Below are 6,598 nucleotides of genomic sequence, written 5' to 3'. Positions count from 1 at the left end.
TTAAAGACTTTCACTTCCAAAATCTATTTAATTTCAAGAATTCATTTGACTTCGTTGATGTTTTGTTTTTACTGTCATGGATTTGTATGTGCAAAATATATTCTAAGGTTTTTTTTTATAGGTTGGGAAGGTTTACAACGTTTTACTAAGAAGAACCAAATTGAGAAGAAATTAAATAAATGTGCATACAATATGTCAATATATTTTTGCAAGATTTAGGGTTTTTCCAACCTCATTGATTTCTTTGGCTGGGGTTTTATTCCAAATAAAATCTGCCATGTAAGAATATCTCATAGCTTAATGGACAAGACTACTGTGGTTTACTGCGAGGACTTAAATCAAATGAATAATTGGATGAATATATAATTGAGGGGTTTTCTTACGTTTTGAACATATGTTGCAAATGATATATTTATTTGGATTATTTTACCATCGGTCATTCTTGAAATTCATTCAAAAAGTGAGGTAGGAAATTTGTTTACAATATTTTATTTGTGACTTTTATCTAACTATTTATGGGCTAACTTTGGTTTATTTGATGCATGAAGCTAATTACGAAGTAGTTAAAGATTTGAACAAATAACTAAAGGAATAATTAAGATTAAGGAGAAGATTATCAAGTTTTCTTTTAAAGTTCGAGAGATGCAAAGCCTTCCATGATTTTTGAAACACAATAGAGCTTTAAAAGTAATTTCAATTTTCATTTTCATTATTTAGACTGTTATTAAATCAACTATTCAAACCTTTTGTATAAAACCTCTAATTTTCTCATTCGAGAAGGGGCTGGAGGAATAACTTTGAAGGAAAGAACAAACTTATAATTTGAGACGGTCTGATTGCACTTGTTACAGAGACCAATGAGTAATGCTTTTATAACCTTTTGCTATGCAATTTGAAGATCATATATTTTTTTTAGTTTTCCTTTTCATTTTCATTCTATTTTCTGTGTGTATACACTAATGTAGTTTGCAATTTATAATAGGAACCCGATTGCTTGTTTACATTGCAGTACCTTACTTAATTTTTTATCCTTTCAGATATTAATATTATCGAAGGAATCAAAGTTAGGATATCTGCATTATGCATTGTTTTATTGACTAAAAACACTTGTTGTTCATTAGTTTTACTACAATATTTCATGCAAAGATACATATTACAACAATGTATGCTCCTTTTCTTCATTTTTATTTCTTGTAATTTATGTGCTTGAATCCAGATATATGTTGGCAATCTGGTAGTTGACTTGATTAGCACCATTTTGTCACAACAATTAGATGATTTGTTTATTTTCAAGTATTCATACTATCAGTAAATGGACATGTCTTAATGCTTGTCTTTTGAGGGAGAATGGAATGTAATAATACATGATGTTATTCTATTTTGTTCTTTTTCATCATGATGAGCAACCAATAAATGGGGTACAAGTACAACTAACATTTCTTTTATTTTTCTCTTTCTTCGTCATATTCATATCTAATTTGTGTTTGTCATTTTTCATTGCATACTTAAGGTTTTAATAGTAATTATTGATATTTTAATTACTATAAGTTCCCTTTCCCAAAGTTTAACCTCTATTTCTTTAAACGATACACTTCCATATCTATAATTTGCCCTATTTATTTATTTAATTAGAAAATCAATTTAATTCACACTATTTTGCAATGGCTATTCAATTTTGATTATCACTAGGGAATACCCCCTGTGGTGAAAGGGAGGCTAGCCCTTGTCACCTATAGCGGGGGGATCTAGGATCCTCAGTGACGTGGTCTAAGGCCGTCCTCAGTTACTGGGGCAATTTGAGAACCAACACTCTAATGCCACTTCACTAATGTGGCATCTTTAACAACCCTCAAAGAGCTAAGAGTAATGAATGGGAAGAGCAAGGATGTACAAGTGATATATTGGTTAGATCAACCTATATGTTCTAGTTTCATGACTCACGATGAAGCATTTCAATCTACTCATTATTAATATCTTTTAGGGATTTTGAGGGATTATTTTGTGTGCATGAAATAGGTCTATTGTTTGGACAATAAGTTTTTGAAATAGAGGAGAGTTTGTTGAACTAGTCCTACTAAGAGATGATTCAAACAAAAGCAAACCAAACCAAGAGGCTTTGCATCTAGCCACCAATAACCTCTTATATTCCTTTAGTAGCAGAACTTGACTTAATCATGACAGAAGTTTCTGGCCCTTGTATTCTATCAATTGAATAATTCTATTTGAAACACCTATAACTGAGAATAAATCCATTATAAATATGCCCTTATCCTTTGGGAATTTAACACCCCACTTAACCATGTCATTTACCAATAATTCCAAATCAGAATGCTTATGTGCCCCAACTAAGACAATTCCTATAGTGCTAGCAACAACACCATCAGGGTGAAGCCCTGGGTCCCTAAATTCATCGATATAAACATACCTACTAGCATAAAAGCACTTATTAAGGTTGAGTATCACATTTTTAGGAAGTATTTGAGACAATCTTGTCTCTAAGTAAGATCTCAACTCGATTCAGTCTTCCTGCCTGCCCATAACTTCAATGAGGAAAGAATAGGAATCCTCACTTACACTAGTCTATAATCATACAACAATACAATGATTTCAAATCATTTAAGCCTACTCTTCAACGATCATCAATGTGTTTTGCATATGTGGCTTCACATTTTTTGTTAAGGACATGGATGCCCTTCCTACTTTTATAACATTTTAGCTATAAGAGTGTTTGAGAAATTCCCACTGTTGAGTGGCCATTGATTGTATTCTCTTGCCATTGTTGACCTGCTTCTTAGTTGTCTATGGATAATCATAATATAGTTATATAATCTTACATCCTTATGTTTTCATAGAGATGTGAACTCATGAGCTACACTACCTTGGTGACTGACGATATCCATTGCGTATAATTTTCCATATACGATACTAGCTATACAATTGTATGCATTAAGCCTGTAGATAACATTCAGGCATGTAAGTAACTCTTGACCTATTTTACAATTTTATGATCAGATATGCCTCCATGGTGATTAAGTACTCTCCAAAAATTTATGTAAGAACTCTTCCTTATATTGGTCTTCCAATATAAATGACCTCATGGATGTTAATACCAACACGAGAGCTAGAACAAATCAATCCAAACTTCCATAGTCTGATTTCACTCTCACTTACTCAAGTAGACCCCCCCTCACTTAGATAGGTATCGACTTATCCATATTATGTCAATATAAGAATAGATAATTGTGACAAGTGTAGGTACCAATATGTAGGACAAAAGTTGGTAGGCACCATCCTATCCTTTTAGTGCATCCAATTTACTTTGTAGGTTTACTTGTCTCTTGTTACTCCAACCTATGCTCTTATAGGTAATTAATTATTCAATTATCACTACTTTGGATCATAAAATATATCTTATGTTGCAGCCCAAACTTTAGGTGGTTTGTTAATACTTAATGGGTTGGGTTTTCATGTTTTTCTATATGCCTATTATCAATCATCCTCACTATTAGTTCCTTGCCTCCTTAATTGGACACAAGCAACCTCCATACTGTGTCATTGAGAAATCAAGAAGACATTTTATCCTATTCACATTCAACTACGTAATGGAAACCTCTATTTGACACATTTAAAAGAAAAAAACCACATCGAATAACCCTTAGTTCCATTTTACTATTAACAATTTCACTTGTATCGTAATTAGATTGGCATTGGATTAGAGACACAGTAGTCCCTAGCACTCGGCGTAAAGAACCTTGTAGGAGTTCATTGATGTTGGAAATGATAGGAAAAATTATCCATGTGTTTCTTTGGGATACAACCTTCTGAGCTAAGATACCTACATGCATGTAGTTAACAGGTCTATTTCAACATGAAAAGTGCCAACATACATACACTCAAATGTATGTACAAGAGCCATAGAATACACACACAATATCGTTGAACAGGTAGATTAAGCCCTATAGTAGTAGCTCAGTAATATATTTGCTTTAATGTATTTAAGCTTGTAGGTTACATATATGCCTGTAGGTTGACCACATGTCTTTCAACACAAGTTATGACCATATTTGTATCTATAGGGTTAATTACTCCCTATTAAATCCTGTAAACTCATATGCATACGTTCATTCATCATACTACATATACACATATATACGGAGGAACTCAATACTCATTCTATATAGTAAATATTCAAACATAATCCTGTAAAGACCATTGTAAACACACAACCTTCTGCCCAACAATCGGGCTTGATATCTCACTCGTATACCTACAAGAGAATTGGGTTATTTTCCAGAATTTCACATAGGATTAGATTATATAGGCTTTGCATCACATTACTATTGATTTTATGCTTTCTCAATGCTCAAGATCCTTTTGGAAAACAATAAGATTTACATATTCATGCAACCATGAGATTAAACCTATTAAATGCAGTCAACCATTCATGGACCTTGAATTGCCTGGAATATATAAAACTACATTATTAAGGTGATTGATAGTTCCCAATACCAAAATCACATGATCAATGCTCTCATAGTATAAGGAACGTGGCATAACGGGTACACACACACACACATACACGTATGTGTTTGTGTGTGTATCATTATATTCCAACACATGAGCTATAACATCCCTTCTATTACACATGGATCAATAATGCAAGAATCACATTCATGAGTAGTTACCTCGACCCTACTTCATGCTGAAATAAACCAACATCATAATAATGCATTCACATAGAGTATTGTACTACACATATTCAAAGACATATCACTAGATCAATAAATATGACATGTAATTCTTTGCACTTTTGTCCACAATTTGAGATCTATCAGAACATCAGTAAAAATAGCTACATAAGAAACCATGCTACATACATTCAAATGATATAACATCAGTTCAATAAGCATAAAATTGAAATTAATTGCACTTATAAACCAATAGAGATACTTATATCATATTTTAAGCTGGGCAACCGAGTCTAGGATTACGACTCTTCACCCAACCTTAGATTAAATTACACTATGGCCTTTCTTGTAGCCAATCACCCTCGAGAAATATTCCAGAGCTTGAGGAAGTTTTCTTAAGGGATAAGACCAATGCTGCCAGCTGAAACAGGGATACCAAAGGCCCAAACACCTCTACCAACTAGCTGATTTGCTATTGTCACTCGTGCACAAGGAATCTAGAGGTATGCCACCTCCACTTTCCAGTTACTCAATGAAGTCAATAGATCTCCAAATCATGGGTTGAAACAAGGGATCTAGAGGCCTCCAACCTTCACCCACCAGCCAAGCAAGGGATTCCAAAGGCACCTTAACTCCACCATCAATATTACAAGGGGATCCAGAGACTCCACCTCCACCCTTTATTTGACAAAGGAATCCAAAGGTTCAATGCCTCCACCCTCAATGATAAAAACATAGTGGTTCCACCTAGTCTTTGGAATCCATAACCCACTGTAAAGACCAAGATAACAAGTAAAGAAGATTCTAGAACTATCCTTACCAGGAATCCAAGTATCAGGACTCCACCCCAGCTGTTAAGGGAATCTAGAGAAAACGATCTCCAAACTAACCTGTTTGAAGCTAATTTCAGGACTATTAAAAAATCCTAACTTCCATAGGGAATATCTTTGAAATTATAGTGAACCAAAGTATGATTTTTTTACCATAGGCACATATAGATATTGCCTTTGTCTTCTCAATATTACATGATATGAAACATCTTCGAAAATATTTATAGCAAAAATTCCATCTGACCTGTTTCAGTCAAATTTCAGGAGCATTTAGAAACCCTAACTTCCTCATAGCAATTTATGAAAGTATAGTGAACCATTACCTACAATTTTTACTACATGTACATGAATATATCACCTCTATATCATCAAATTTCATGATTTGAAAAATCATAGAAGAAAATCTATAGGGAAAATGCCAAGATGACTTGTTCACTCCGCAAATCACATTTTTGCTCAACATTTAAAACCCCAAGAGTATTCCCTAGCTTCTCTAGCGCACCCCATATGTCGTATTGCTTGGATGATCTTCAAATGCACTCATTACCCTTTAGTTATAATGTTTCTACATGTACATATGGGGCTCACTTGTAAAAATTAGTTGGGCCAAACTATAGTTTTTTGTTGGGCTGACTTGACAAAATATTTCATATCTCCTCATTCCTATGGAGTTAGAGGAAGTGCGATATACCATTGGAAAGGCCTCAAAATAATATTTTCAAGCATATATCCTATGCTCCCACTTGAGATAGTATCTTTAGCAGGAATTCAAAGATAGTGCATCCAAACTGGGCATCAAAGAATTTGGGTATCTAAACAATATTTCCAACAATTATCATCTTGCAATATTTATCTTGGACATATGTAGTCTCCCCTTGTCTTTGACATTAATGACAAAATATTTGCAATAAAAACAATGGATAATGGATAATGGCTGATGATAAAAGTTAAATTAATAAATGGTAAATGTGAAAGGTAAATAGTAAAAGTATAAAATGGATACTTTTAGGAAGTTGGAATGAAAAATATGTAGGTGTGTTGGTTCATAGGTTCTTGGACCAAATTGGAATATCTTAGGAA

Source organism: Pinus tabuliformis, chromosome X, assembly GCF_031772625.1.
Source record: "Pinus tabuliformis cultivar Carrire ecotype Pingquan chromosome X, CPIR1, whole genome shotgun sequence".
Taxonomy (NCBI): domain Eukaryota; kingdom Viridiplantae; phylum Streptophyta; class Pinopsida; order Pinales; family Pinaceae; genus Pinus; species Pinus tabuliformis.
The sequence above is the reverse complement of the archived record's forward strand: the minus strand, read 5'-3'. Positions refer to the sequence as shown.